This window comes from Podarcis muralis, chromosome 3 (assembly GCF_964188315.1).
Source record: "Podarcis muralis chromosome 3, rPodMur119.hap1.1, whole genome shotgun sequence".
NCBI lineage: Eukaryota > Metazoa > Chordata > Lepidosauria > Squamata > Lacertidae > Podarcis > Podarcis muralis.
In genome coordinates, this window is record NC_135657.1 from 70126369 (window position 1) to 70151240 (window position 24872).

At 41.5% G+C, this 24872-nt stretch overlaps 1 protein-coding gene across 13 annotated transcripts in view; it reads left to right on the top strand.

The window, feature by feature from the left end:
• The first annotated feature begins 235 nt into the window (after window positions 1-235).
• FYN (FYN proto-oncogene, Src family tyrosine kinase) overlaps window positions 236-24872 on the top strand; it is a 112967-nt gene continuing 88330 nt past the window's right edge. For 9 of the 13 annotated variants that reach the window (XM_077926078.1, XM_077926084.1, XM_077926085.1 and 6 more), the window contains exon 1: window positions 236-774. The gene's annotated coding sequence lies outside the window, so the exon portion shown is untranslated. Of the gene's footprint in view, window positions 775-15759; window positions 15871-24872 lie in introns of all 13 variants that reach the window. The other 4 variants (XM_077926079.1, XM_077926082.1, XM_028723197.2 and 1 more) reach the window with 1 other exon arrangement.

Here is a 24872-nt window from a genome sequence, read left to right on the forward strand (position 1 = left end):
GGGCGCACCCACCCCATCCATCCCACAGAGCAACCCGAGATGGGATGTGCAGAAGCGAATGCCACTGCGCCCGCCTTCCCGAGTGGCGCGCGTGCCAATAAGAACTGGAGTCCCCTCTCCCCGCCTAACCCACCCCAAAAGCGCTTCGCCATAGGCCGGCTAGGGATGTCAGTCTTCCGTCCTCCTCCGCGCGTGCGTGCGTGCGCCCCCTCCCCATCCTCTCCCCGCTTAGTGAACTGACGCAGGGGTGAGGAGGCGAGGGACGGCGAGGCAAGGCAGTGGAGGAGTCCAGGCTCCATCCGCGCGAGCTGGCCAGGAGGAGCGCCAAAGCAGCGATGCTGCGGTTGCGCCATCTGTCAGGAGCCTGGGTGGCGGTGGTGGGAGGAGGAGGGGAGGAGACAGACTGAAGCGGCTTTGGCTTGAGTCTTGGGCACAATAAGAGAGAGAGAGAGAGAGAGGCAACGGAGCCGCGCAGCGCGAGCCCATCTTCCTCGGGACAAGCAGCCCGCGCGCCAGACAAAGCTGCCGCCCCCTCCTCGGCCATTTGGCGCCCCCCGGCAGCTGAGGCAGGGACGTCCACCCCACCCCCTCCTCCCGTCGGTCCTCACGTTAAGAATAGCAAGGGGGAGCGAGCGACAGATATCGCCCGGAGCTTTTTTTCTCTGGAAAGGGGACGCCTCCCGCCGCCGCCCTCCGGACCCTGCAGAGAGCGCGAGGGGGAGGGGGCGTTGGGGTGAAGGCGGCGCTGCAGACCCAAGTCCGGCTGCGCTTCAGGTAAGCACGAGAACGCGCCGCCCGGACTTCCCGCAGCCCCTGCCTTATAGGAGGGAGGGAGGGAGGGAGGGCAACGAGGCATGCGCCGGCTTTTGTACCACCGGGCTGGGTTCCCCGCTTTGTGCTGGCGTGTGTGTGTGTGTGTATCTGTGTGCGTGCGCGCGCGCTCTTCTCCTGAAGTGGCTCTGGGAGCAATTGTCTTGCTGCATGCCGTTTCCCACCTCTAGAGCCGTGTGTGTGTGAACGCCAGACCAAAGGGGATGGGACCTAGGAAGGGAGTGATGATGGGACCAGAGGCATGGGTCCGTTTATAATTCGAGAGGCGTGGTGGTGGCTGGGCCTAAAGAAGATTTGGAAACCAGAACAGAACGCTTTCATTCCTCATGCAATAACGGCATCGTCGAACATGGCAGAGAGGTGTGGATGGGGAGCCAGAATACCGTAATGTCATTTCTAAAGCATGGCATTCAACGTATTTACTAGCTCTCTAAAGCCCATATGCCATTTGTGTCCAGCTCTTGTTGGATAAGGGTGCCCTGTGCTGGCCTCTGGGAGGAACAGTCTGCAGTTAAGAAGTTTTTCATTTGAGATTTATAGGATGTTGTGTGTGCGTGTGTAGCTGCCTGTCCCACGCCTTTGCAGAAATGCTTCATAGCTATCAAAAGCAGAGATTTATGTGAGCTGCTGTCTGCTCTGTAGGATTGGCCCTTCTTGTGACCCTGCTGCTGACGGGGTTGGTGACTGGCGTGGCCATATGACAGGATTTTCAAAACAGGGGCACTTTGGAGATGATGCCTCTGATCTACAGAGTAGAGCTTGGGCTTTCTCAAATGAGGACTGCTGCCTGCTAGGTTCTACGTGCTGAGATGTTGTGGAATACAAAAACCTTCTTTTTAAAAAGAAGGGGATTCCGCTTCAGTATAAGGGACCTTTGTCAACCCCTGATGGGGACGCATTGTGATTGCAAGAGGATCAATTAGATAATGTTTTGTGGCACGTTGAATGAGGGAGAGGGTGAGAATAACTACAATGATGTAATCCTTTAATAATTGATAGTTGTCCTATACTTTACAGTAGAGTTTTCCACATGCACAAGCTGCTTCCCCCTTCCTTCTTGGCAAAAATGCTGAAATGTGTCCAGATCCCCACCTTCTTAACTCACACAGACTGATGATTTTACTAGTTTAGAGAGGGGAGGGGGGAAACAGCCGAGATTCATCACAAGGCTTTATGTGCTGCAACTTAACTGCAAAAAGGGGGAGTGAGGAAAACAATAAATAAAGTGACTCCTCCCCCTCTTGCAAATAGATCTTGAAGTGTGTGTGTGTGTGTGTGTGTGTGTGTGTGACAAAGAAGGCTTTCAGCGAAGAAAAGAGATTCACACAATGCTCAAGGGTAGTGAGGTTTGAAAGAGACCCCTTTTCCCCCTCCCTTCTTCCTTTGGTTGTTGTTGTTGTTGTTTGCTTATTCCCTGGGACTTCTTTCTCTTTCTCCAGAAGATACCACTGAACTGTTCTCAGTATCTTTCCAGGCACATTTAGTCTAGTGAAGGATTCCTAACACCACACATGGATTGCCAGCATTTTGCTGTGCCTGCAGAATCACAATTTATATGTTAAAGCCAGCTCTCTCTCTCTCCCCCTTTTTTTAACCTGTGAAATATTAAAAAACATAGAGTGATCTTTGCTGCTTCCATCAGGAAAGATGATGAATGAAGGGAAATTAGTAGAACATCAGGGGCACAATTCTGTGCATGTCTGGTAAGTCACATCAATATCAATGAGACTTACTCCCAGGTAACCGTGTATGGGATTGTAGCCTAAAAGACATAGTGTTTGTAAAATGCTTTCTTTCTCCCCCCTACCACTGCTCCATTACTGTGGTACATTCATTTCTTATGCTCAGAAGTGGGGACAGGGTGTGTTAGAAAGGCATGCATAGAAATTGAAAATTCTCCCAGGATACTTACCTGCTCACATGTGTTCTCAGCCCCACATTCTTCTTTGTATTACCTGAAAAATTGTGTAACAATTTGTAGTTCTTTTAAACAAACTCTTCTTGTGAGAACTCTGTCAGCATTTAAACAATTGTTGAGCACTTTTGGTTATGTTTGCAGATGATACAATTTGTTGTGGTTTAGTCTGAAAGGTAAATTTGAAGGGTCCTGTTTTTGCAGTTAATTTAGTTCATCTTTCAGTTACAGAAAAAGGAGAATAGTTATTCAAATGCCCACCATTTTATTGCAATTTACAGTTCTTGGACAAAATGTAAATTGAGTGCTCTAAAATAACCACTGATTGTAGGGAGCAAAGTGAAGCACGTGTTGATTCTTAAATTATGTCTGTGCTTTCTTACAGTGGAATCAAAGACAGTAAGATCCAAATTAGACATGGTGGCAGCAACCCCCTGCCCATTTTAGATGTCTGGATCTGCAAACACCTCATGTAATGGGCTTCAGAATACCTATCTTGGCTGAATTGTGCTTATTCTTTTTATAATTAAATTGGTATAATAAACTGTTGGTTCTAAAATTTAAGGTTGTAAAATATAATTTAATAATTTACAAGCTTTGGGGGCACAGAGCAAGTGAAATGGTAACTTTATTTGAATTACATCATGTTTAAAACGTGGGATGCAGTATTTCGGGTTGTACATACTGTATAGGATGTTTCTCAGGCTTCATGTTCAAGAAGCAAGAAGGAAAGAACAGAAAGCTGTAGCTGTTCCAGGCACTTTGTCAAATATACTATCTTCAGACTTTTCAGTACCATGCCAGAGGAAATGCTAGCATTATCTGCCTTTGCAACAGTGTCACAGTATTTTATGTGAGACAATTGGGGCAGAGAGCTGCTGACCTTGCTATTTCAAAGGAATGACTGGCACTTGCAAGGTGGTGGTGCTCATGTTGGTGCTACTTCATAAGGGTTGCAAGGAGCTGCATATACCATAACGCTCATATCCGAAAAACACATACCGAAAATTTGCCTGTTGTGCCATGCAATACTTTCTTTTTCTAGAATAGCAGTGCTAATTATTGCGATCGTTTTGAGCTCCTATCCACTCTGAACTTGACAGCACAGTTCATGCAGGTCCTACACTATCTGGTAAAAGTTAATGGGATCACTTTCAGTTGTTGTATCCCGACAATATGGACTGGGTGTTGCAGGGGTAGGCCATCATGACTTTTAAGATCTAACAGTGAGGGACTGACCGGCTGGACCCAGAGTGTGGTTAATGCCTCATTGTGGGAAGGTACATGGCTGCTGCCTTGAAAGGGACTGTGGTGTGGTCCCTCCTGAAGAGGTTGTCTCTGGATCCCAAGGTATTAGATAACTACAATTCAGTTGCAAATATTTCTTTCCTGGGCAAGGGGATTGAGAGAGTGGTGGCTGACCTGCTGCAGACATGCATGGATAATGTGTAGGCCCATTTCAGTTTGTATTCACCATTGAAACAGCTTTGGTCATCTTGATTCTTTATCAGGGGACAAACAGTGTTTGGTATCGCTGACCATGATATCCTTGAGCAGTTGTGCAGGTTGGGACTCAGTTACAGTGATTCTACTTCTGCCTGTGGGGTCATTACTAGAGAGTAGCATTGAGGAGCTTCCACTCAGCCCCATGACACAAGGAACTTACTTGTCCTCCATTCTATTGAAATTCCTAGGAGGTTCATTTGGGGATCTGGAGCATGGTCTCACTGATTTACTGATGACACTACATTACAAATGAATTAGGAGAGGTGGACCAATGTCTGGAAGCAGTGATGGCCTGGATGAGTGCCAGTAAACTGAGAATGAATCCTGACAAGATGGAGGAACTACGGACAGGTGTTTCTTGTGTCCAAGAATTGGGGGAATTGCCTGTTTTGGAATGGGTTGTACTTCCCCTGAAAAAATAGGTACATAGTTTGTGGGTACTCATTCATGCCAAGCCGTTGCTAGAAGCCTGAGTGATATCCAACTATGACTGGTTCACTAGTTATGGCCATTCTAGGACTAGGATAGCCCAGCTTCAGCAGTATTAACCTCACAGTTTGACCATGTGACCTTATGTGGCGGTATCCTTGAAGACAGTCCTGTAGCTGCAGCTGGTATAGAATCATAGAATCACAGAGTTTAGAATTGTAGAATCATAGAATTGTAGAGTTTAGTCAAGTAGCAGGATGGGCTCAGATGTCAGTAATCCTTATAGAATTGCACTCTGTGTCTGTGAGCTACCATGTGTATTTCAGTGTGCTACCACTGATATATGAATGGCTTGGGGCATGAGAACTTAAAGGAGTGCTTCTTCTAATGCCTACCAGCTCATGCTTTGAGATCAATGGGGGAAGCACAGCTCATGGTCCAGCCAATGAGTATTGGTTGTGGTGTTGTAACATGAAAATGAGTCTTCTCAGTGGTAGTGTGCCAACTGTGAAGTTCTCTTCTTGAAAAAGTGAGTCAGTCTCCTATGTTGACAAGCTTTAGGTATCAACTGATCATGCATTTGTTTGCCTGGGCTTTGAGGACATAAATGTGTTACGGAGTCCATGGGACGAATTCAACTAACTAGTCATGCCCACACAAGGGCTTCCATTAGTGCAATAGGGCTTCCCCTGCTCCTCCTTCCAGGTACCTCTCTTGCCACCCAAGTTGGCTGTGAAGGGAATTGAGAGACCGCTAGAACAACACTGAGGTCAGGGGAGAAAGTAGAATGTTCCATCAGGGAAGCAGAAATACTTGCACTGGTGGAGTGGCCTGCTTAGCAGTACATTAAATTCCTCCCCAACAGTTTTACTATTGATGTTTGCTGCACTGTGTCTTTGATTTTAGCTACGCAGTTTTAGATGTTTTAATTATTGCTTTGTGTTGGTAATAATTTATTATGCTGCGAACCGCCCTGAACTCCTATGGGAGTAAGGTAAAAGGTAAAGGTAAAGGTACCCCTGCCCGTACGGGCCAGTCTTGACAGACTCTAGGGTTGTGCGCTCATCTCACTCTAGAGGCCGGGAGCCAGCGCTGTCCGCAGACACTTCCGGGTCACGTGGCCAGCGTGACAAGCTGCATCTGGTGAGCCAGAGCAGCACACGGAAACGCCGTTTACCTTCCCGCTAGTAAGCGGTCCCTATTTATCTACTTGCACCCGGGGGTGCTTTCGAACTGCTAGGTTGGCAGGCGCTGGGACCGAGCAACGGGAGCGCACCCCGCCGCAGGGATTCGAACCGCCGACCATGCGATTGGCAAGTCCTAGGTGCTGAGGTTTTACCCACAGTGCCACCCGCGTCCCCCTATGGGAGAAGGGTGGTATAAAAATACATTGAATAATAATAATAGGAACAGCAGGCTTCCAGCATAGCAATCTACTGTTACGGGTCTGAAAACCCTGAACACAATTCTGTGCTCTGTTGTCTTTGCACAGTGGGACATAGGATTTGAGTTTTTAATCATGTCAGAATAAATGTTCTTGACTGTAGTTCATATGTATGCTTTTGGAAAGAGTTGAGCTGCTGAAAACAGGCATTAACTACGCCTGGAACTGTGTCGTTATAATAATGAGCATCCTTTTCCCATAAGCGACATGGCCTATAGTGGATAATTGTTGCTTTACTGAGCAAATTCCATTTTTTCCTCTGTGAAGCATATATACTTCATCAAACAATATACATGTTAGAACATTCAGATGTGCTATTTAAAATTAATGTTTGAGCTCACATTGGCATTAGAAAAAACCTAAGTAGTAACAATTTTCTGCTACCCATCTGCAGCAAAATGTTTATTTACCTTCAGTCCTGGGCACACAACTCATAACACTTGTAGTAATCTTTGTTACCACTTGATAGAGATGGCATTCTTTGGAAGCAGTTGTCAGATGGACAAACAGTGGGCTTTTGATGTAGGGATTATCTGGTGATTTGTATGAGGGTACAAATGCAAGGCATAGCATGTGACAACTTTTGCTTGTGGAGTTTTCCAACAAAGAAGATCACTTCTAAAACAGATGCTTCCTATGTATAAAACAGTGAATTTGCAGTTGTGGAATGTGTTAGTACTGTACGCAACAGTTATCCTGCTTGAGGAGCCTGAGTAATGTTATCCAGATATATATAAATATGAACGTGTATGAACCCTAAGATAGTGCATGTTATTGGAAATGTTATGCTTTAGCAAATATGATTAAGTAAATGGCAAAATAAGTGATAAAAGAGAAAAGAAGACAAAGTGAACCAACCATATTATGTTTATTTTAAAGGTATCAAATTTGAGATACAATATATTGAATACGGATACATAATAATTGAAAGTTGTTACAAGGTTTGAAATAAGGTAACAAATTGCTGACATTGATATTACAAAGAATGCAGATTTGGAAGGTGTGGGGAAGTACAATGGTTTTTTTTTTCTTTTTCTTTTGTTAAAAAAAAATCAAAAAATTGTTTCTTGTATTTGATTTACTCTGTACTGTTTGGAATGCACAAAATTATGAAAAGAAACGCAATAAAAAATATTTAAAATAAATAAATAAATATGGAGCAGTATGTGAAGATACCATTGAGGCCAACAGCCCTATGGGCTTCATTAGGCATGATATGATTTGCAGTAAATTTATGGTGTAATAAAAATGTGATTGGACAAGTTAAAACTGTCTAGCCTCTGCAGAAGTATGATTCACATTACAGTATTTTTTAGTCATTGCAGTTAGACTAAAACTGCAGGTTTTGGGGATCCTATTTTCCCCCAATTTATTATGCATTTTATTTATACATTCTGTTATTTGTTTATTTGTTTATTTAGTGACTTTGTTTTTTCCAGGCCAGCCCAAAGCAACTTACAACCAAACAAATAGACAGATACCCCCCTGAAATACATTAAAAATATCCTGCCCACTTCCATAAGGCCACAGATAGTTAAAGGACCAGAGGCCCAGTTATAAAGGGGGGGAATTGCATGGCATGTAAAGATACACAATGATGGCACCATCATTGTATGGGGAGAGCATTCCACAAACAGGGAGCCACCACAGAAAATACCCGTTCTCATGTTGCTACCCTCAGACCTCTCATGGAGGGGGCACAAGAAGAAGGGCCTCAGATGATGAGTCCAGATTGGTTCATATTTTTGCAATCTAGGAAACTGTAGGAAGTCTCAGTGACAGATGTTCAACAAAATTTTGTAGCCTTAATTTGCACTGTTGGTCTTTTTCAGACTAAAGTAGTAAGGTTTGCTTCCCTGTTTAGGGACATTTTTAATATTTGATGTTTTATCGCATTTTTAATACTCTGTTGGGAGCCATCCAGAGTGGCTGGGGAAACCCAGCCAGATGGATGGGGTAATAATAATAATAATAATAATAATAATAATAATAATAATAATAATATATTATTATTATTATTATACATAATGGATGCTGAGTGACTGTTAAATCTCCCTTTAATATATTGTTTTATAGTTATATTTTAGTAGTTCTGCTGGTAGGGCAAGCACAAAAAGAAAGAAGAGCTGAAAATAATGCAAGCAAAATTAATAAGGCATAATTCTGTATGTGTGTGTGTGTGTATCCCCATGCAGATAACTGAATGCTGATGAATGTTGCCGTGAAACTCACATTTGGAAAATCCATGCATTATTTCATGATTTGGGAAGAACTGCTTCAGCATTATTAACTTTCAATTTGATAGGAATTCGAATTGTGTGCTTCTGTGTGCTTAGGGTGCCATTTGCGTTTGCCTCTTTTATCAGTGAAACTGAACCCTTCTGCTGAGATAGTTTGTCCAGCCAACTCAATATTGTCCATTCTGACTGGCAGCAGCTCTCTTAACGCAGACTTCCACACTCTAGTACCTTCTAAATATTTTGAACTAGTAAGTCCCAGCAGCCCCAGCCAGCATAGCTAGTTGTCTAATGGGAGTTGTAGTCCAAAACATCTGGAGGGCATCAAGTTGGTCAATGCTGCTCTAATATATGACAATGTGTTTTTAGCGCTGCTACTTGGAGGTCACCTTTTTGGTGTAGACATTCTGTTTTTTAAAAACACGTAAAATGTATTGAATCCTAGAGAAAGAAAAGCATTAAGCATACTCAGCATGCCTGCTTGTAATCAGATTTTTCCTGTACGGTGACATGACTTGGTGGCTTCACATAACAGCAATGCAGAATGATGCTGTATTACAACATGAGCTTTTGCTCTTTGGAAATTCTGTTTCATTCCCCATAAAGCAAAATATTTGCATCATATATGATAGTCTGTCTGTGACTGAGTAGCTGAAACTCTTGATTTCCCACCCCGTTAGAGTAGTTTAAGTACCGTATTTTTCGCCCTATAGGACACACTTTTTCCCCTCCAAAAATGAACAGGGAAATGTGGGTGCGTCCTATGGGGCGAATACAGGCTTTCGCTGAAGCCTGGAGAGCGAGAGGCTCTCGGTCTCCAGGCTTCAGGAAGCTCTGTGCAACCCTCCGGAGCCCGGTGCCAAGCCGCACCGGCCTCCGGAGGGTCGCACAGAGCTGCCTGCGCTCCCCGGGCTCCGTGCAGCTCTGTGCGACCCTTGGCAGGCCGGCGGCAAGCCACGCCGGGCTCCCAAAGTTTGCACAAGCTCCCAGAGCGATGCTGAAGCTGCGCGCAGCTTCGGCATCGCTCTGGGACCCGTTCTGGGGGCTGGGATCGGGGGAAGCTCGGGCTTCCCCTGTCCCAGTCCCGCACCTGGGTGGGTGGGTAAATAAATTTTTTCCCCTCTATTTCCCCCCCCAAAATCTAGGTGCGTCCTATTTGCCGGTGCGTCCTATAGGGCGAAAAATACGGTAATTTTTTCTAAACCCCTTCATAGTGGTGTGGTGTGCAAAGAGAGAACGGAACACTAGCATGACTATGGAGCCTCTGTGTTTAATGAATGCATCTCAGGAGTCAGCTGTTCTTCTTTTAGGGCTTGCACATGTATTACATTTTGGAAGTTCTTGCTCAGTGGAAAGGACTTGCATTCTCATAGACCAGGCTACAAACTCTAGTTAAAAGACACAGAGAAAATAAGAGGAAAACCAGGCATGACCACAGGAAAAGAAGTTTGTGGTTGTGTTTTCAGAAAATGCAGAGAATTTCATCCTTTAGGTTTAGGGGAGGGTTTTTGGTTGTTTTTGTCTTTAGCTGGCATCTGAAATTGGAAACTAAATAAACTTTCCTGCCTTACACTTAAAAAAAACAACTGCTGATGATCCGAGTTGCAGACTAAGGCTGCAATCCTGTGCACACTTATCTGGGAGCACTTTCTGTGGAACAAATACAGCTTTCTTCTGCGTACAAGTGCATATGATTACACTCTACAATTGCCTTGTTTAGGCCTGACAGTTTCACTCAGATTCAAGACTACTTCTCGCTTACGTTTCCTACCTGGGTATGGAATCCTTGGTTTAATAAACCGGCATCATGTTGATTTAGTTGAGAATGATGCATGTGTGTGTTAAATCCCTGCTTTTGCTCATTAAATGTGTACAGACAGCATCAAGAAAGAATTGAGCCACTTTTAGATATAGTTGACTGGGAAAAGTGGCAATTTCAATGTGTATGAGCTGTTCCCAACTAATAGGAAGTTTATGCATTTTGTACTTGAGAAAGATATACATTTATAAAATGAGTGAGAAATTACCTTCAGCTGGCATCTTATTTCAGAGATGCTACAGGATACCAGCAGATTGCAGAGCCTTTCCTAGAACTTCAGTGACTTCAGCTTTGCTCCTGAACCTAAGATGCAGCACATTTCTCCAGCTTTTTTCTTGTAGTCACTTCCTGAACAAATAATCTAGAGTTCAGAGAAAGGAAATGAGGACAGTGAAGGCTGATGGGGCAACATGCCTCAAGGACTGAGCAAAAAAATAAAATCAAAATTACCTATTTCTTTCTGGAGCATCTAGAATTTTCCTTCTCGTGGGAAAGGACTCCATGAGGCATGAGACACCATTGCCAGAAGAGTTGTTTGATGACAACTACCCATCATACATGGAAATGCTTTGTTCATGTACTTCAATGGATCACAAATATGGTGTACTGGATAATGTGAAATTGTACACAGTAAAGCTTGTAGTTTATAGTGAATGGGATTTATTTGTGTTCATTAATTTATCTTAAAAAATGTCCTCTCACATTTTCTCTCTGGTTTTAGTATCCTGTGGTTTGAATTTTGAAAGTTAATCAGTAGGTAGGTGCCTAAGCCTGGACTTGGGAGACTCTGGTCTCTTCCAGCTCTGTGATTCTGTGGTAATCATTGTGAACCCATGAGTGGGTGGTTGGTTTGTAAGAAATGGATGGAATGGGCTTCAGAATTCTGGTAAATGTCAGGCTCAAAGGATTTCTTTTCTGTTTTGTGAACAGTCACTGGAATGTGTTGTCTTTTTCTAGGTTAACTGTTCTAAAATGCTTGGAAGCGCTACCAATACCACTTTGTCCTTTCAGCTCAGGGTGACTTAATAGCAATTTCCTTGCCAATATTCTGGGCAATGAAGGGGGCCAGAAGCAAAGCAAGGGACACCTGATACCTTTTCACTCTTCCCAGCAAGCACTTTCATCTCTCCCCCAAATGATTTTTCCCCCTTTCCTTTTTGTGTCTAGGTAATTACTTTAGAGAGAGCCTTCAGTCTATTAATATGGCTTCAAGATGGAAACCATCGTTCTGTTTAGCAGCCACTATTCTGATAGATGATTTCACACACATACCCTTCAGAACAAGCAACACAAAACACTACTTTCAGGGGAAATCTTAACTTTGCCTTGAGGCATTTAGTCCATCTTACACCCCAAATATATACAATCACTCATTTCTTCGTGAGCTTGTATATCTTCTACACATGAAATATGTTTAGTTGTGGCTTCAGAGGATTTGATAGTAATGCTTCTGCTGTTGCAAATTGAGCTTATGTATTTTCCCTCTAGCCTTAATTTTGCACAGGTAACTGTACTTATTCATTTTTAAAGATATTTTTATGTTCTTTTCAATCTGTAAACCAATTCCAAAACAGGTAAAGGTCGAAGGGTTTGAAAAAACAAAAACAAAAAACACCTCCAGCAAATAACTAAAAACAATAAAATCAGCAATTTCTTTTTTTAAAAAATAGCCCTAGAAGTTTAAAATCAGGGAATAAAATCAATTCATATACAAACTTTTGGGTTCTGTCCATAAAGCCAGTTAAAATGCCTGGTGAATAAAATAACTTGACCTGCTGTCTGAAACTTGGGAGTGAAGGTGGCATGTGAGTCTCTAGGGTATTCATAAGGGGGCCATCACCACCTGCCTCATTTCCGAATGTAAGGGAGCACAAAGAAGGGTCTCTTATGACAGCAAAACACAGAGCACATAGTTAAATGGTACAGTTTGGTCCCCTAACATGGCACAATGGCTATCAACTTCAATAGCTTTAAAGGGGGGTTCTGTTAATTTATTGGGGCAGGGAGGGATAAAGCTGTCAATGACTATCATATTTACCGTAGTGATTATGTACTACCTCCAGTGGCAGAAGAAGTACGGTATGTTTCTGAATATCGGTTGCTGAGGAACATGAGTGGGGAGAGTGCTGTAGCACTCAGGTCTAGTTTGTGGGCTTCCTATAGGCATCTAATTGGTCACTGTGTGATTAGATGGACATGTGTTCTAATCCAGTAGGGTTCTTCTTCTTATGCTCTTACGTCTCATTTCCTGTGATATTCATGCAGGTATCTGGGTCCCATTCCGTATATGGTTGTTAAGGCTTTTGAAACTCATGCTGCCCAGAATTATGGCTGCAAACAAATAAGTCAATAGAGCTGTTTCTGGTGGCTGTTTCTGTCATCTAGTCATTACATTCTGCACCAGCTGAAGTTTCCAAGGCAGCATCACAAAATTAAACTATGGGATTTGCTCTCATAAGATGTGGAAACAGCTGACAATTTAGGTGGCTTTAAATGGGCATTAGACAAATTGATAGAGGATATAGCTATCAATGGCTACTAGTCATGGTGGCTACATGCATTCCGCAGGATCAACAGCAGAAAGCCTCTTGTGCTGCAGAACAAGAACAGGAGAGGACTATTGCCTTGATGTCCTGCTTGTGTGCTTCCCAGAGGCATCTGGTTGGCCACAGTGGGAAGCAGAATGCTGGACTAGATAAGGTTCTGCTTTTCTAATGCTCATCTAAAGTTAAATGTAACCTTGTTTCTAGTATAAACAGCCTGCTGTTTTACAAATGTGTATTTTCATAAGGCAAACGCTTGTTATATGTGCTGAGAATAACTTTGTACACTGGACCATTAAAAAAAACAAATCCAGAAGATGGCAACAATATTACTGAACATTTTGTTTAATATACTGCAATCCACCAAAAGTGTTGATCATTAACATATATTCTCCTATTCTATGTACCCTACTCTGAATTTAGTACCTGAGTATATATTTTTTACAGATTATGATCAGACATTCTCCCTTGCTTTTGCTTTCAGTGGAGGAGTCTCACTTGCCCATGTGAGGCTACATCTCAGGTTCACAGCTATTCTTCTTTAAAAAATATTTGCAAACAAAGAAGAAAAATATTTTTGTTTAAATAATAGCTTTCAATTTGGAGATGAGGGGTTTATTAAATGAAAAGAGAACTCTGGGGTGGAGATGAATGGAACTGTTTTGCTGTATAGTGAAGTGACAGCCCCTAAGGTGCACTAAATTTTATCTATACAGCTCACTGCATTTTGATAGTTGCAATTATAAGCAGAAGCGGAAGATAAAGAGGGTTACCTTTTTTACAGTGACAGATGAAGATTATAAATCAAAACATATTAGTCTGAATGAAGTCAGTAGACTTTAGTTCAGAGGTAAGGAACTTGTAACCTCCAGAACTTGTAGTTCTGGATCGTCTAGGTTTTAGAGCTTCTCTCCTCTTGTTTTGCCTGGTGCTTTCCTTCATCTCCTTTGTTGTATACTGGAGAAGGGTAGCAGGAATATTCACTATTTTTATCTATTATATACAGTACTGTATTTTGGAAGGTTGTTTGTATGTTTGTTCTCTATGGGTTCAGCCACATCTCAGGATATAATCACCAAACTTGGCACGATGGTTTCTGATGTAGGGCAGCGGACTTTGTCGCTATTTGGATGCCAGGTGCCATTTTAAATCAAGATGGTGGACCAAAGCACCAGTTTCGTGTGACTTCATCCATTTTTGACATAGGTTCAGCTGCCTCTTCACTGAACTGGGTATGAGGGTTCCTGAGATGAGGGTGACGGTCTTTGCAGACATTTGGATGCTGGTCACCATTTTGAATCAAGATAGTGGACCAAAACATAACTTTACCTGATTTTTGGTATGATGGATCCAAATTCACAAATTACACTATCCATTTAAAAATCACAATATTTATTGCTTTCTAAAAATTCCCAGGCATCACCAAGCACTCCTCATTAGTTGTCTATATATGGCTGGGGCAGCGTGTGTATTTGTGTGCAGAAAAGTGAAATCTGTTTCTTATATGGACTGTTGACAGATTTTAATGAGATTAAGATTTGACTTACTGTTTGAGAACAGCAGTGAATAAATACTACTAACAAAGTCTCAGTTATTAAAAGCTCTTGCATGTCTGCGTGTTAGCCATGTGGCTGTTGCAAATTAGTGAACATACATTTAAAAAAAGTTTTTCATTCCTAATTGCATTTAAAAAAAAATCTCAGAGTTTTGTTTATTCACACTGCTGTTGAACCTGTAAATCCAGCTGTGTCACTGTGTCCACTCTGTGCTGGGCCTCAACTAATATTATTGAGGATGCAAATTATATGGAGTTGTTCTATGGACAGCAGCCCAAATAGAAACTGTTTTGAAATTCCTATAGTTGCTTCCCATAGGAGAGACCAAGGAGCCAACATATGGCAGCAACTTGTACATGCCACTGTTGTGACCTGTATAATTTTAAACTAGTGACCCTGAAGGATCTTGATGTTATGTATCTTAGATTCCTCTGATCTCCTGTTCATTTGCATGTTACACACTACTGTCTGCATTGCAGACCTTAAGAAAATGTCAGATTGTAAAATCCCATGAGTAACTTTAAGGGTTTGACCTAAATCCTTGCAGCAAGTAGAAACTTAATTAAGCTAGACAGCTGCACTCTTGGCCCCAGTGATTTTGCCAAATATTGCAAATTCTGCAAATATTGTCTCATCTTGCCTTTAGATGTGCCATTTATGTAGCTGCTACATAAGAACATTTAAAATGTTCTTGTAACATACTTGCTTCCAGTGATTTCCGAAAGTCTTTTTGGGTCTAATGCATTGTAATACAATTCATTTTATGACTACATGCCCATTTTTTGGTGTGAAAATGTAATGATTTATATATATATGTATAATTGGCTGGCATCCTGTGGCGCCAGAGAAAAAGACTTGCCAATCTCAAGAGTGTCATCTGATTCCTAGTTTTGCAAGCTGCTGTGATCTCTTCACAATATTAAAAATTAAAGGAAGGCAACGTTACGATGTTTACAAAAGGCTTGGTATTTTGGTTGTGGATTCCAAGGGTTCTGCTTATAAGGAAAGAGACCTAGATGCAAAAAAGAAACCTTTTAGAAAGAAGTCATAGGAGGAGGAAGAAGTTTCTTGTCTGATTTGCAATTCAGTGAATAGATTGAGTATTCATTAGTTTCTGGCATTGTTCACCTACGCTGAAGTTACTGGCAAGCTAAAATCTGGAGTGGAATCTCTTTTACTAACATATGAGCATGAATGTCAAGTGAGCAAAATAAATTGTATAGGTTAAGAGAATATAGGAGGAAACATGCTTTGCCGTCATACTTTAAAACATCACATGCTGAGTAGTAAAAACAGCAGATAATAAGAGGATTTGTTGCTGAGTTTGTTTTTTTCAGTGGCTGCTGTGACATTTAAATATGGAGCAGAATATGTAGAAATGGATTTCTAGCTCATCCTGTATGATGGCATATAAACACTTTGATATATTTAAAAACTGGTTCATATGAGAATGAAAACAAAATCTTCTTGTCCTCAAAGAAAACAGCAGAATCTTCTTGACTTGGCTTTGACACAAAGCGACGTTTGCATGAGAGCCCCAGCTGCTGCCTGGAGATGAGCTACTGCTGTATTATTTCATTCAATATGCAGGTATGTATTTCATGTTCTTAATGAAATTGTGAAACCTTGTAAAAAGACACTGTTAGGCCTTGACCCCTTAAAAGCACTATCTAAGTTGTTTACTAGAACCAACTGAGAAATTATTCAGATGGACCTGGTTGGGGTATTTGGGAACCTGGGTATCTGAGAATACAAGTTAACCAACCACTGAATGTTGAAAAGTTTTGCATTTTTTATTTTTAGGTTATTTTATTTCTCTTCCTTGATAGCCTTCCCCAGATTTAACAAGAAACATGGCAAGAAAGTGCCGAAACATGCCGTCTTCTTTAACAATTTTTTTTCTTTCACATAGGTTATTATGTGCCACCAAAAAACTTCTTTTCTCCTCTATTCTGTTGTTGGTAGGGTCAGGAAATAGTATTTCGTTAGCATTGACATTTGTAACACTCTATGATTTTTGAGTTTCATAAATGTTAAGGGCATTGGGTTCCTTTGCAGGTTCAGAACTTGAGTGGCACTGATATGTGTGAATATCATTTCAGAGTCAGACACTTGTGAACACTAATTCTGAAATCTTGATTTGTAGTGTTCCTGCTTTCAGAGATGAAAGGTTGGGGAAAGATCTCTCCGCTTTCTCATGAATTTATTGCGTACAGGATAAAAGGAAACTGGGGAGGTCAGTGCTGTGTCCAAATTGCTCTCCAGACATGGTAAGAGCATAAGAAGAGCCCATCTGGCTCAGCATCCTGTTCTCACAGTATCCACTGTGAGTTTTCTCTCCATATTGAAGTTTAGTCCAATTTAGCACTAAAGAACAGGTTTTCCCTGGGAAAGGAGCAGGGCAAGGGGGAAAACAACACAGACTCTTGCTCTGGGAAACCCCAAGAGCAGATTTAGGGGCACTTGCGGGGAGAAGGATGTTCCCTCATGCAAGGCGAAATCCTTGTACTGACAGAATGTTCGCCATAGTGCTACACTGAATGCAATGTAGGGTATCCAAACATAAATTCAGGTATGCAGAATTGTGGGGTGGGGTGGGATCATCAGGATATGGCTAAGCACCTTAATGCTGCCCCCTTTCTGTGTGTGCCTTAATGCAGATTAAATAAATAAATATCACATGCAGGAGTGTGTGTTTTTTTTATTAAATGGGCAAGTCTTTTTCAACTGTTTCATTGGGACTGCATGATCCCCAACTGCAACAGTTAATACTGAAGACAAAGTTCCCACTGGCTTGCACTGATTTTAAAAATAAAAAATAAAAAAGGATATGGGAACACTGTTATTTTGTTACTAGTTTGAACAAAAATTCCCAGGGAAAAAGATAAAAATATGTGGGGTGCTTCCCATGGGGTTCATAATTGTCTTGTGCTATTAAACAAGTAAGATCTCATGCTATATATTTTGCATGTGGTGAAGTCATTAGGTTTCTTATTTGAAGTGCTTAAAAATAATAAAAAGGGACTTTTGTTATACAAGAATTATTATGTATGGTGTGCCCGTTTCAATGCACTTAAAATAAAAAGATCTATTTAACTTGCAGCATTGTAAATCCATTGGGGTGGTTAGAAATGTTTTTAAAATACAACTAAAATTAAGAGCAAAACCAGCAGCCCTGTATCTTGCTGAGCCATCTGTTTGCTGTTTTCTCCAACCACATTTTCCAATGTTCAACTGCTTTTTATATTATGCTTATCAGTTTTAGTGTGGAAGGGGGCAAAATGGTGAAAAGCTTTAATGTATTTTCTGAGTGGGAAAGTGTGCCGTTTTGTGTGTGTGACGCTGCTGGAAGTCTTCTGTGGAATTTTGCTCTGCTGAAGGTTTTATTGGCGTATCAGTATTAATTGACTTAATATTGTCAGATGTGTTCTCAGAATGCCTGTTCTGCCTTCTGCTCCTAAACTTAAAGATCATTGGAATTTTTTTTAAAAAACCCTATTGAGGTTCATATGATATACAGTGAAAAGAAGGAAAGTGTGTCCATGAATATTTAACATTTTTATCATGTGCAAGAGAACTTCAAGAACCCCGCTTCATAGGGATAAATAGCTTGCATTTTGCCACAGAAGTTTTCATTCTTGGGGAGCTACAACTTTGCTTATTCATAGTGGATCGGTCTCATCAATTCCTTATCTTAAAGACTATCAGACAGGATCCAAGTTCCAAAAGTAGAGGAGCAGCAGTATGACAGGACTGATATCTTCTTGGCATAGGAGCCAACTCCTAGGGGCCGTGGGGGTTTGGCCCCCAGAATAAAATATTTGAGGGGGCTTGGCCCCCTGCAAAGTTGATTGATTATGCGGGGTGGGGCTTAACTAGGCAATGTACTGGAATTCTTTGATTTGGTACATAACATTGGCTTGGTTCTCGCAGCATGGTAAGCCAAAGTGTGGCTTAGCAAGGCTCCACAAATGTGTGTGGTCCTGGCAAAAACCTTGCAGTCACTTTGCCAAGGTAACAGATCGCAGTTAGTGAGGAGAAAGCTTAACCACAAGTCCCAGTTTGGATGACATGCGAAGCCAAACCTTGGCTTAGTTCAAAGTGGTACAACAGTAAAAAGGACTGGGGGGAAGCAAAGAGGTTGTGAGCTTCGTTCTGGGAGCCCACACATTCATGCCATCTCTCTGCACTATATTTTTGCCTACTCTGTCATGGGAACCAGCCCATAATATTTTGCTGATGGTTGCGTAATTTCAGCTATGACCCGAAATGAGAGCCAGTGTGGTGTAATGGTTAAGAGCGGTAGTCTCATAATCTGAGGAACTGGGTTTTCATCTCTTCTCCTCCACATGCAGCTGCTGGGTGACCTTGGGCCAGTCACACTTCTTTGAAGTCTCTCAGCCTCACTCACCTCACAGAGTGTTTGTTGTGGGGGAGGAAGGGAAAGGAGAATGTTAGCAGCTTTGAGACTCCTTAAAGGGAGTGAAAGGCGGGGTATCAAATCCAAACCCTTCTTCTTCTTCTATTACTTTTTAAAGCAGCCAACTGATGTTAGGGAAGATGCTATTTTCAGCCTGATCTGTAGTGATGGGGTAAGCTCAAAAACCAAGATATGTTACTCTACTCAGAAAATTGCTCAATTTATTCTCACCCAATTGTCAATCAAATCAGATTATATGATATTCCTAAATATGTCCTTGGGAGCACGATAATGTTTTGTTTCTTTCTTCAGCTACTTTCCATCACCTTTACTTTTTTGCAGATCTTAGGACCAGCAGGTCTCTCCCTCCCTTCCACACCCCTCTGATGCATGGCATGTTGTTATAGCCATGCTGAAAATGCATTTTTCCTCACGCAGCTGGCATCTGTCAGGGTGGAAGGGAGGACTTAAAATCTTGACTGGCTTGGATTTTAATCCAAACCAGAGACATTGCAGGGCTAGGATGCTTGCCCCATATTTGAGATGATGGTTGCAAGCCACCAAAATTAATGTATCTGAGCAAGGAAATGTATAATTTGGCAACTTGACTACTCATTTGAATCTGTCTCTATGTTCAGTTTTGCTCCTAATCTCAAACCCACTGATTAAATGGGGAGTAATACTAATTTTAATCTGTCATTGAAGCTTTAGTAAAGCTATCAATTAAATCGATTGAAAATTGTAGCCCTGGAGAAAATTAATTCAAAAGTTTATTATTACTAGTGGGCAAAAGGCCAAAGCAGCATATTAGCACAGACTTGTAATCTTCACAAAACAGTTGCCTAGTACATATTAATGTTGTAGTTATACAAAGAACACTTAATTATAAGAACAATCGTGGTTTTTTTATAAAAACACATTTTAAAAGACTGTTCCATAGGTCAGAAAACAGCTTACTTAAGCCCATACATATTTATGGATAAAATTATCAGTAGTGAACACCCTTGAAATTCATAGGTCCCATGTATGAGAAGGTTAATGCATAAGTTTATATGAGATATTATATTCAACATCAGGCCTCTTCTTTCTTTTTCAGAGGAACCATAGGCTAAATCCTGCAAATTATAATGTTAGTCTGATTAGTTGACATGTGTTCATTTCTGTTTTTGGCACAAGTGGATGTCCCATGTGCTAACATGATCAGTGATAAAATGGGTCAGAAAGAGAAGATGAGTATATTTATCTGTGCCAGGGCACACTTCCTGCTCCTGAGTTGTGCAGGAAAATCTACACTTCTTTAAAACAACAACAACAACAACAGACACAGACCAAAATGGCAGAAGAAGAAGGCACATGCACACTGCCCTTGGGCTGAAAAGATACTTGCATTCCTGAGATCCCAGTTCCCCCTCCTAATCTTTCCAACCACGAGGCAACATGCTGCCATTTAAGTTACAAGAACGCCAGCAATTCACTACTGTGAATTGTGCATAGGCACATGCACATCTTCCAGTACTGATTTCTTTGCACACAAGACTTCCAACCCCAAAAGTGTCAAGCCTTTTAAAAAAAGCAAGGCCTCTTTCAGCCTTGGCCAACCTTCTTGAGGCAACACCTCACTCTTGCACTCGCACACAGGCACATGGCCTGGATCAGGCCACTGAACTGGAGGTTTGCCACCTCTGCTTTTAAACTATAAAGGAGGCATTATCCCAACGTAGCACAGCCCTTTGTGACTGGTGGCTTCAGTGGGTGAAAGGGAGAGAAAACAAGCTACTTCTCTCCCTCCTTGCCCCTACCATGAGCCGGTGCCACTGCAGTGACTTCAGGAGATGAACCTGGTTTTTCTGCCTTCAGTCATAAAGCCAAAGACAAGCCAGGTGTAGTTTCTTGGAGGGTCTTGAGGCTGTTACTTCCCAGATGGGGCATATGGAGACCAGAAATAGCTACCTGCAGAGATGGGTGTTTGGAGCCAAGCTCAGGGAGACCCACCCCAGTCCTTATACCTTGGCTAGGTGCTGCCCTGTTGAGCAGAGGCAATGCAATGGTTATCCTAGCTAGGTTGTATTAATCCATCTGAGAAGTTCCATATATGGAAACATGTTTCTTTGCATGGATTTCCCTTTGTTTAATTAGGCATGCATCATTGATCAGAGTGCTGCTCAGTTATTTTCACTACATTGTTTTCACTGGAGTGAGCATTTGGGCCTTATCCAAATGTGCATCCACATGCTCATTCCACTGAAAACAATCCACTGCAAATCGTCATCAGCCATTGCCAGTCCAAGTTAGTGTCTCTTAATTGTCTAAAACTGGAATTGGAAATAAGCTTCCAGCAGTGAAACACGTTTGTGAGTTTTTTTGTGTATCACAGAGAACAGCAATCCTGTCACATACTGGGATTGCATAAACATTCTTTTTTTTACATAATCTGGATAGCCTTGGGACAACGTAATCAAAATGTTGAGAATTCTAGTCCTTTAATTTGTACTTTTGGCAGGACCTTCACATATTCAGTGTCACCAACTTCAACTGCAGCTAAAATGCGGTTTAAGGCGGCATGACAAACTCATTCTGTACTATCTTTAAAGTGGTTGCAGAGATGTGAATGCAGAATAAATCAAATCAGATCTCTTACCTGGGTCTGCATAAAGCATACTAATGCCTTTGCAGGGCTAACTGCTTTAAGCTTAGTGGTCTTCAAACATTTTTTCCAAGTTGTTGTTGAATTAAATCTGTCATGTAGCTACTGGAGGATTCTAATGAGAGCCAGTGTGGTGTAGTGGTTAAGAGCAGTAGTCACGTAATCTGGGGAACCGGGTTCGTGTCTCCGCTCCTTCACAAGCAGCTGCTGGGTGACCTTGGGCCAGTCACACTTCTCTGAAGTCTCTCAGCCCCACTCACCTCACAGAGTGTTTGTTGTGGGGGAGGAAGGGAAAGGAGATTGTTAGCCGCTTTGAGACTCCTGAAGGGGAGTGAAAGGCGGGATATCAAATCCAAACTCTTCTTCTTCTTCTTATATATTGGTAAAGGACAGTCAAGTTTGAGTGAATTTAAAGAGTGTAGTGCAGGATAGTTGAGATATTTTCAGTGGATTTGCAACGCAATCCTGTACTTAGAAGTAAGCCTGAGCTATTTCTAGGGATTGATTCCCAGGTAAGTGTGAGTAGGATTGCAGCCTAAATGTCTGTAGGAGCAGCATTTGAAGAAGAGATTATTTAATTCTATGATTCTAATGGAAAATGTATGGAAAGAAGTAAGATTGTTGGTATCAGGCTCAAAAAGGCGGCCCAGGCATTCATGTTGCATCCATCTCTTTGTATGAGATAAAAATTGTGTTTGCATTACAGTTGCTACAATTTTATTTAGTTAGTTTTCTTCCTTCCTGCCAAACGGTCAAGATTTATATTAGCATAGGTGAAATAAATTTATGGAAATCCATATATTGAAACTTTCAACAAGAACCCTAATAGTGAAAGTCACAAAGGAACTGGCTTTCCTCCTCCCCATGTAAACTGATGGGTGTTCTTTTGATCCTCTACAACTGGTTGTTTGTTTGTTTGTTTGTTTGTTTGTTTGTTTGTTGTGCAAGCATACCAAATCCATTTTAATTTAACAACCTGAATTTCAAGTATGTTTTTGAATACCACCTGCTAGTCTGGAAGAGCCTTTGGACTACAGACTATGCTGGTAGACTCTGCATGGGAGATACTCAACCTTGTTAGCCAGAAAGGAATCTCCGCCACTGGGCAAAGAATGTCTTTGTTTGGGACCCGTCTCCTGACCTGAATACTATTTCATATCTGCTTCGTGCCAGCATCGTAGAAATGCTGCAGAGTAGACAGGACTGATGTAATTTCTAATGAAAGGACGCAGCTAGATGAGACGAAAATAGAGGAAAGAGGATAAGATTTGTTAAAGGCTACATGGGAATGCAATAGAATCTAGCTGACCCAGCAGTGTGTAGAAAATGTGAGGTCCAGGAAAATCTTGGCAAAAGTATATTTTGCTTTAAGGAGAAATCTGTAGGCAGAATAATGTGCTAATTTGGTTGATGTAGAGGATAAGGCTGATGCAAGCGTGACAAGAGGCATTTAAGACAGGAGTATACAAGACAAAGACAGATTTCACATGCTTAAAAGGGCTTTTGAGGTTCTTTCCCACTGTTGTTGTGCCTGTGTGAAAGACAAAAATGAAGCATTAATTGATGTACAGTACTGTATAACGCTATTAAATTGATTGCTGGCCATATAAGATAGATTTACAACCATGTTTCATTCTGCATTTTTCATGTGTGTTGCTGTTGAGCAGATTTTTTCGAAATCTGCAATAGTTTAGCGATCCACCAACTATTTTCCATAGAGCTTGGCTTACTTGGGAATATGTTTTTAGCATTTTAATCTCTCCTCACTATGTCGCTTTGGTTACTGTTAAGGGGTTCAGCTCCTTTACCCAATTCTACTTCCTTTTCTATGATTGTGTCAGCATCTTCCAAACCTTTCTTTCTTCTTTGATAAAACCAAGAAAAAGCCTTGTCTATTTCATCGTTGTTTTCCAAAAGGGCATGTATAATTTTATGTTCTTGTTTAAAAACCAACAGCTGATAAGATAACTTTCGATTTCACCAGGGCTTTCCATGGTGTTGTCAGCTTCACAGGAAACTAGAAGGGAAGAGAGAATGAATAAATATTCGAATGAAGTGTGGGTAGGAAGGAGTAGTGCAGAAATGTGAGTTAAACACTTTCTTGACAGTCACCAACAATGACATGATGGGATTTTATTAGCATCAAGTTGCAGGAAAGTATGGACCAGTACACCGGATAGGCAAAAAAGGAAAGTGTTACCTTCCACACACTATCAAGAGGGGAGGGTGGCAGTAACAATATCCAAAGCAGGTTATTGGATAATCCACAGGAATAGTGGGTGGGGTGAAGCAGGGAGAATTTCCTGAATAGCAATTTACCGGTAACTGCTTGAAAATGCAGATGTGATTTGGGCTAGAGGCACATAGAGCTATGCACTAAGGACAAAAGGAGAAGGACAAATCAGTGACTGATAGTGTAGGGGGAGAAATAATCAGAGGTGGAGTGGTAAATACTAGTCAATTCATTTCAGTTTGTAAACTGATAGGTGAGACTTAAAGGTTTTAAGGATTGGAACAATGGTAATGAGTGTAGTGGCAGAGAGAGAGAGCTTTAGGACATCCATTCTCAAGGTATTTGGCATGAGTGGAGGCTAGCAAAAGAGGTTATATAGTAACTAGACTAAGAGGCAGAATGTGGCAGTGGCTTGGATGTGCACAGAAGGAACAGAGAAGGAAAGTGCAGTTGAGTCATTGTTTAGCTCAGTATTCTTCTGCAGAGTGCATCAAGAGGTTGATGAAAGTATATTCAAACATTTTATCCTTGTTGTAAAAGACAACAATTGCTGCCCTTATTTTTTTTTCTTGAAAAAAAAAGCCTGCATTCCTAGTAGAATATGTGTTTTTCAAATGTGTATACAATACAATACACACACACATACACACAGTAAATTTGCTCAGTATTTCTAAATCTGCTTGCAGCTTAAAGTGCAAACAATTCCCGATATTTTTAAGATAAGCATTTTCAGAACGTGGCTGGCATATTCATTGGTCTGCATTAAATGAGGCTTGTGGCTTCCAGCTCACAAAAACAAAAAAACGTAATGGCTGCAGCTCACATAAATAGGATCACTTGTCCCCCTCAGCTGAGATGCTAAAGGGTGAATAGTCATAAAAACTGAATAAGCTTTTCTTTTCCATTTCCTAATGAAGCCACATGGTTAAGCAGTGTGTGGGAAGCTTGCCTATACCACAACTGTTCAGTTCATAAACGAATTATTCAAAGCTAGTGCTCTTTGGCAACTGTCAGGAGCAATAAAATATTAGGTACACAAAAATTATTTCTTTTAAAATGTTAAAACTATCTGGGTGCTAATGTGGTGGGTGCTTCATGCCTGAGGGCCAGGGATTAATGAATTTGGGTGAGGACTGTAGCTTAGTGCCTCTGTCCCAGTGCTGACCTCCTGCATACTTGGATGACATTATAGGGGTCTACCATTGGGCAGCTACTGATGTCTCAGTGTCCTCAGAGGGCAACACTGCTGCACTGAACAGAGGAAAGTGGTGGGCAGATGACCCATTTGATGGGAT